General features: G+C 36.7%; 1 pseudogene; it reads left to right on the plus strand.

Moving 5' to 3' along the window:
• The first annotated feature begins 4,998 nt into the window (after window positions 1–4,998).
• LOC143388393 (histone acetyltransferase KAT2B pseudogene) lies at window positions 4,999–7,502 on the plus strand (annotated as a pseudogene).
• The last annotated feature ends 552 nt before the right edge of the window (window positions 7,503–8,054 follow it).

Raw genomic sequence — 8,054 nt, forward strand, 5'->3', positions numbered from 1 at the left:
ACATATTCATAAATGCACACAATATAATAATATAATTTGGCCAATAACACACCCCAGTACTTTCCCCCTTCATCCCACAAACCTTTCACATCCCACCTGTTGGTCCATTTCCTCTACTGATCTCCCTTCAATTTTCATGAGATCCACCCCCATCTTTCTTTTCCTTTTTCCTCTCTTGCTCCCACTAGAGAAATGAGAGAGAAGATACCACCCGTAACCTTCTGATTTTGACTTATTTCACTTAACATAATGGCCTTTACATTCACCCATTTTTCTGCAAATGATGTAATTTCATTTTTCTTTATGACTGAATAAAACTCAATGGTGTATATATACCACATTTTCTTGATCCATTTATCCATTGACAAAAGTCTAGGCTAGTTCCATAGTTTGGCTATTGTGTATTGTGCTGCTATAAGCTGGGTATGCATTTATCACTATAGAATAATCACTTTAATTCTTCAGGATAAATATGAAGAAGAGGTATAGCTAGGTCATATGGTAGTTCTATGCCTAGTCTTTTGAGGAACCTCTATATTGATTCCATAGTAGTTGTACTAATTTATAATCCAACCAACAGTGTAAACATGTCGCCTTTCTCCATATTCTCTTCATCATTTATTGTTATCTGTATTTTTAATGACTGCCATTGTGACTGTCATGAGATGAAATCTCAGTGTTGTTATGATTTTTATTTTCTCTAATTGCTAATGATGCTGAACACTTTTTTCTATATTCATTGATCATTTGTATTTCTTCTTTTGAGAAGTATCTGTTTAATTCATTCTCATTTATTAATCGGATTACTTCAGTTTTTGGTGTAAAGTTTTTTGAGTTCTTCATATATTCTAGATATTAACCCTCTGTCAGAAGAGTAGCTAGCAAAGATTTTTCTCCCTTTTTATATGTTACTTCTTCACATTCTGAACTTAGTTCTTTACTGTTCAGAGCTTTTCAATTTGATGCCATCTCATTTATTAACTCTTAAAAGTATTTCCTGAGCTTTAAGGGTCCTATTGAGAAAATCATTTCCTATTTCTACACCCTAGAGTTTTGAACCAATGTTTTCCTCTATGGGTTGTATCATTTCTGATCTAATTCCTAGTTCTCATTCTTCTACATATGGATAACCAGGTTTTCTATCACTATTTGTTTAATAGGCTGTATTTTCTCCAGTGTATGTTTTTTGGCATCTCTGTCAAGGGTTATATAACAAGATTCATGGGTTTGTCTCTTTGTCTTCTATTCTGTACCATTAGTATATATGTCTGTATTTATGCAAGTTCCATGATATTTTTCTTACTATAGCTCTATAGTATAATTTGAAGGTTTTGTGATGCCCCTATTATTGCTTTTTTTTTTTGGCTTAAAATTGCTTTGACTATCCTGGGTGTCTTTTTTCCTTCAAAATGAATTTTAGGCCTTTTTTGTAGTTCTATGAAGAATATCATTGTTATTTTGATAAAGGATTGCTTTGGAATATATATATATATATATATATATATATATATATATATATACATTATAATGGTACATAATGGTGGTATCTGTTGTTACATACACATTTTACATATTTGTTGTTACATATATATATAAATATATAGTTTTGTTACATATATATATATATATATATATATATATATATATATATATATATAGTTTTGATAGTATGACCATGTTGATGCTATTATTTCTGCCTCTCCATGAACTTGAGAAGTCTTTCCATTGTCTGAGTTCTTCTTAAAATTCTTTGTACAATATTCTATAGTTTTCATTGTCAAGTTCTTTCACCTCCTTTGTTAGATTTATTCCTATGATTTTTTAAAGGTTATTGTCAATAGAATTGTTTTCCTGATTTATTTCTCAGCAGATTCATTGTTGATATATAGGAAAGTTGTTGATCTTTGTCTGTGATTTTGTAATCTGCTACTTTGCCAAATTAGTTTATCAGCTCTAGCAGTCTTCTGGTGGAATTTTTTTTATCTTCTAGGTATAGGATTGTCTCAGGCATTTTATTATAGTAATGCAAAGCTGACAAATATATTCTACAGTTAGCCTTAAGATTCTTGTAGAGAAATAAAACTTTAGAGCTCTAGAGATTAGACATTAAAGATATCTCTATGGAAAAAAATAAACAAAAATTATGTGGATAAATGAGACTTTACCAGGAAATGAGGAACAATAAATGAATGGGGTTGGAAAATATCATGCTAATTGAAATAAGCCAGTCCCAAACTAATTTTCAGGAAAGGAAGAATTCCATAAGTAGAGTCTTGGAAATGAGAAAACAAAGTATGGTCAGAGTATGTTCTTTTTCAAAGTTGGAATGGGGGAAAGAGACAGATCATGAGGTGGAAATTATGTATCAAGACTTTAGCAACAGTAACTAGGAAATATCAACAATTCATCACTATTAATCTAATATTTTAGAAAAGATGAAAAGAAATAATGTTCCTTGGCTTAAATATAATGTTGTACTTAGATAGTTTATATTTAATATTTTAAAAAATTTTTAAATATAATCTATATTTATTATATTGTAAGTACATTTATAAATTACCACATTTTCTATGTGGTGATGGGAACTTTTGTGAAATATGTCTAGTATCATACACTGAGAGCAAATGTGCTAATAGATACTATTTGATAATCTACTGAATAGGGACAACATTGTGTACCATTTTGATCTATTAACTTTTATGATATTAAAATATTGGCACAATTTTCCAAATTCACATATTTTACTTATGCATTCATCTCTTGAGTTGTGGAAAAAGTGATTATTTTAAGCTAATTTTGCATTCAAACTTCTTTCGTAGTACCTCAAAATGTTAGATCTTTCACTTCTTCTTATAGTTTGAAATATAAATCAATTAACATTCTGACTCTCTAATAATTCTTCTAATAAAAGATGTTTTATTGCCTTTATTTTAGTTGAGTACTAATGCTCTATTTCTTGGCATTTCATGATTCTTCTAAGATAATGGCTGAATCCCAAAGTCATGTCTTTTCACAAAGTCTCCAAGAAACCATGAAGAAAGAGAAAAGGAAATAGCATTAGCCATAGCTTATGTTTAGATATAACTAGAGGGAGATGACTGCAAGTTTCAACTCACACAAATTGAGTAAATCAACACTCAAAATAAGAACAACATTCTGAACCTTTCAAGAAAGCAGAGAATTATCAAAGATTGAACAGAGGAAAGGAGGATGAGAGGGGAATACCACTGTGAATGCAGTTTGAATCATGTCAGTCAGTGCTATGTGAGGCTGATTATGAAAAAATCTGATAAAGAGTGCAATTAAATAAAAGGTAGGAACTTAGAATGTGCTTTGGACAAGAGAATGTGTCATTTTTGAGGAGAATAGTACCTCTATGAGATCAAGTAGCAGCATAGATATAGGAGGTACAAACCAGAGGTTTTCTTGCAAGAAAAAAAGAGGAAGAATTTGATGAAAAAGCGCCAATGAAACAGGAAAATGCTCAGTTATTAATTAGACCATCTGTGAATATACATCCAAACCATAAGATTCAAAACAGACTCATATATAAAACCAAAAAACCTAATCAATAAATGGACTAAGGAACTGAACAGATAATTCACAGAAGAATATATATAATCTATAACAAATATATGAAAAAATGTTCAACATCTCTAGCATTTACAGCAATTTGATTTGTATTTCTGTAAGATTTCATCTCACTCTAGTAAGAATGACAATTATCAAGTATACTAGCAACAATAAATGTTGGCAAGGAAGTGGGGATTGCTGTTGGGATTGCAAATTAGTGCAACCACGCTGGAAAGCAGTATGGAGATTCCCTAGAAAACTTGGAATAGAAGCACCATTTATCCAGCTATCCCACTCCTCAGTCTGTACCCAAAGGACTTAAAATCAACATACGGTAGTGACACAACCACATCAACGTTTGTATCAGCTCAATCACAATAGCTAAAATATGGAACCAACAGAGATGCCCTTCAATAAATGAATGGATAAATAAACTGTAGAATGAATATATGAATATATGGATACACACACACACTCACACACACGATGGAATATTCATCCATTGTGTGTGTATGTGTGTGTGTGTGTGTGTGTGTGTGTGTGTGAATTATGGCATTTTCAGTTAAATGAATGGAGTTGGAAAATATCATGCTAAGTGAAATAAGCCAGTTCCAAAAAACCAAAGGCCAAATTATCTCTCTGATATGTTGATGCTGATCCCTAATGGGATGGGGTGGCAAGGGAAGATTGGAAGAACTGTGGATTGAGCAGAATGGTGTGAGGGTAGGGAAGTGGGTATTGGGGTGGAAAGATGGTGAGTGAAATGGACATTATTATCCTGTGTACATGTATGATTGCATGAATGGTGTGACTCTGCATCCTGTATAGCCAAAGAAATGAAAAGCTGTGCTTCATTTGTATATAATGAGTCATAATGCATTCTGCTGTCATGTATAACTAATTGCAAAAAATTTTAAAAATAAAAGTTTTTAAAAATAAGAGCTGACAAAACTAAGGAAATAATTTAAGGAAAGAATAACCATATCAATGATTCAGATTCATTACAATGTGCCCACAGGAAAGTAGGTACATTTGATAAAAGCAAAAAAAAAAATAGTAATGAGAACAAAAAAGCTGAAAGAATAGAATGATCAAGAGCAATGCAGACAATCATGGAGAAAGGGACTGTTGTAATTGGAGTCCAAGAACAAGAACATCAAAAAATGTGATGATGGAAGTGAACTACAATTTAAATTGATGATCTAAGAAAATATCCCAGAAATAAAAGAAGACATGATTATACACACTGATAAATGTCTTCCATACACTGAATAACTTGTTTTTGAAATGTATTCTAGTAAAATGAGTGTACTATAAGGATTAATTTTTTTCTCCAGGTTTTTAAGACTTAAAAGGCCACTTAAGGGGAGACCCTGGCGGCGGCTGCGCCTGACACTCGCGCCTCCTGCCGTGCTCTGGGGCGGCATGTCCGAGGCTAGCGGGGCCTGGCCGGGCGGCTGCGGGGTGGGAGTCGGGGCAGGGGCCGGGACCCGGGCGCTGCCCCCTCCGCCCACAGCGCTGCCACCCGTGCCGCCGCAGGGCTCCCCCTGTGCCGCCGCCGCCGCCGCCGGGGGCTCCGGCGCCTGTGGTCCGGCGACAGCAGTGGCTGCAGCGGGCACGGCCGAAGGACCGGGAGGCGGTGGCTCGCCCGGATCACGGTGAAGAAGGCTCAGCTGCGCTCCGCCCCGCGGGCCAAGAAACTGGAGAAACTCGGAGTGTACTCCGCCTGCAAGGCCGAGGAATCCTGTAAATGTAATGGCTGGACAAACCCCAACCCCTCTCCCACTCCCCCCAGAGCCGATCTGCAGCAGATCATTTTCAGTCTCACGGAATCCTGCCAGAGTTGTAGCCATGCCCTAGCTGCTCACGTTTCCCACCTGGAGAATGTGTCAGAGGAAGAAATGAACAGACTCCTGGGAATAGTGTTGGATGTGGAATATCTCTTTACCTGAGTCCACAAGGAAGAAGATGCAGATACCAAACAAGTTTATTTCTATGTATTCAAGCTCTTGAGAAAATCTATTTTACAAAGAGGAAAACCTGTGGTTGAAGGCTCTTTGGAGAAGAAGCCTCCATTTGAAAATCCTAGTATTGAGCAGGGTGTGAATAACTTTGTACAGTACAAATTTAGTCACCTACCATCAAAAGAAAGGAAAACGATTGTTGAGTTGGCCAAAATGTTCCTAAACCGCATCAACTATTGGCATCTGGAGGCACCATCCCAACGTAGTCTGCGATCTCCCAATGATGATATTTCTGGATACAAAGAGAACTACAAAAGGTGGCTGTGTTACTGCAATGTGCCACAGTTCTGTGACAGTCTACCTCGGTATGAAACCACCCAGGTGTTCGGGAGAACATTGCTTCGCTCAGTCTTCACTGTCTTGAGGCGACAGCTCCTGGAACAAGCAAGACAGGAAAAAGACAAACTGCCTCTTGAGAAACGAACTCTAATCCTCACCCATTTCCCAAAGCTTTTGTCCATGTTAGAGGAAGAAGTTTATAGTCAAAACTCTCCTATCTGGGATCAGGATTTTCTTTCAGCCTCTTCCAGAACCAGCCAGCTAGGAATCCAAACAGTTATCAATCCACCTCCTGTGGCTGGGACAGTTTCATACAATTCAAACTCATCTTCTCTTGAGCAGCCAAATGGAGGGAGCACCAGTCCTGCTTGCAAAGCCTCTTCTGGGCTTGAGGCAAACCCAGGAGAAAAGAGGAAAATGAATGACTCTCACGTTCTGGAGGAGGCCAAGAGACCCCGAGTTATGGGGGATATTCCTATGGAATTGATCAATGAGGTCATGTCTACCATCACAGACCCTGCAGCGATGCTTGGACCAGAGACCAATTTTCTGTCAGCACATTAGGCTAGGGATGAGGCAGCAAGGCTGGAAGAACGGAGAGGTGTAATTGAGTTTCATGTGATCGGCAATCCCCTGAACCAGAAACCAAACAAGAAGATCCTGATGTGGCTGGTTGGCCTACAGAATGTGTTCTCCCATCAGCTGCCCCGAATGCCAAAAGAATACATCACACCGCTTGTCTTTGACCCCAAACACAAAACCCTTGCTTTAATTAAAGATGGCCGTGTTATTGGTGGTATCTGTTTCCGGATGTTCCCATCCCAAGGATTCACAGAGATTGTTTTCTGTGCTGTAACCTCAAATGAGCAAGTCAAGGGCAGTGGAACACATCTGATGAATCATTTGAAAGAATATCATATAAAACATGACATCCTGAACTTCCTCACATATGCAGATGAATATGCAATCGGATACTTCAAGAAACAGGGTTTTTCCAAAGAAATTAAAATACCTAAAACCAAATACGTAGGCTACATCAAGGATTATGAAGGCGTCACTTTGATGGGATGTGAGCTAAATCCCCGAATTCCATACACAGAATTTTCTGTCATTATTAAAAAGCAGAAGGAGATAATAAAAAAGCTGATAGAATGAAAACAGGCCCAGATTCGTAAAGTCTACCCTGGACTTTCCTGTTTTAAAGATGGAGTTCGACAGATTCCTATAGAAAGCATTTCTGGAATTAGAGAGACAGGCTGGAAACCAAGTGGAAAAGAGAAAAGTAAAGAGCCCAAAGATCCTGACCAACTGTACAGCACCCTCAAGAGCATCCTCCAGCAGGTGAAGAGCCATCAAAGCGCTTGGCCCTTCATGGAACCTGTGAAGAGAACAGAAGCTCCCGGATATTATGAAGTTATAAGGTTCCCCATGGATCTGAAAACCATGAGTGAACGCCTCAAGAATTGGTACTACGTGTCTAAGAAATTATTCATGGCAGACTTACAGCGAGTTTTTACCAATTGCAAAGAGTACAACCCCCCTGAGAGTGAATACTACAAATGTGCCAATATCCTGGAGAAATTCTTCTTCAGTAAAATTAAGGAAGCTGGATTAATTGACAAGTGATATCTTTTCCCTCTGCTTCTTAGCAACTCATTGAGCAGTGTGCCTAAAGCAAGGTGGTTTATTTTTTAGAGAATTTGATGATATGTTGAAGAGACTTGTAAATGTAATAATTAGCACTTTTGAAAAACAAAAAAAAACCTCCTTTTAGCTTTCAGATATGTATTTAAATTGAAGTCATAGAACATTTTTATTTTATGGAATAGATTTTAATCTATTTACTACTATTATGTAAATTTTCTATGGCATGTCCATTAGCCAACTATTCCATGATAGATGATCAGGGGTTTCCTCAAAACCTGTATGTGAGGAAATTGCACATAGCACCATGATTTGGGGGAATCTAGAAAATTTTCAGACCGTGAATGTTTCCATTTTTTTCTAATGGAATGTGAGAGTTTATTTTTATTTTATTCTGAAGGACTTTAAGGAAGGGATACATGATAAAAAGCCCTGTAAAAGGTTAAATATATGATGTTGAAGTCTCATTGTAGACTTTATATATATATATATATATATATATATATATATATATATATATATATATATATATAT

Source organism: Callospermophilus lateralis, unplaced genomic scaffold (genome assembly GCF_048772815.1).
Source record: "Callospermophilus lateralis isolate mCalLat2 unplaced genomic scaffold, mCalLat2.hap1 Scaffold_329, whole genome shotgun sequence".
Classification (NCBI taxonomy): Eukaryota; Metazoa; Chordata; class Mammalia; order Rodentia; family Sciuridae; genus Callospermophilus; species Callospermophilus lateralis.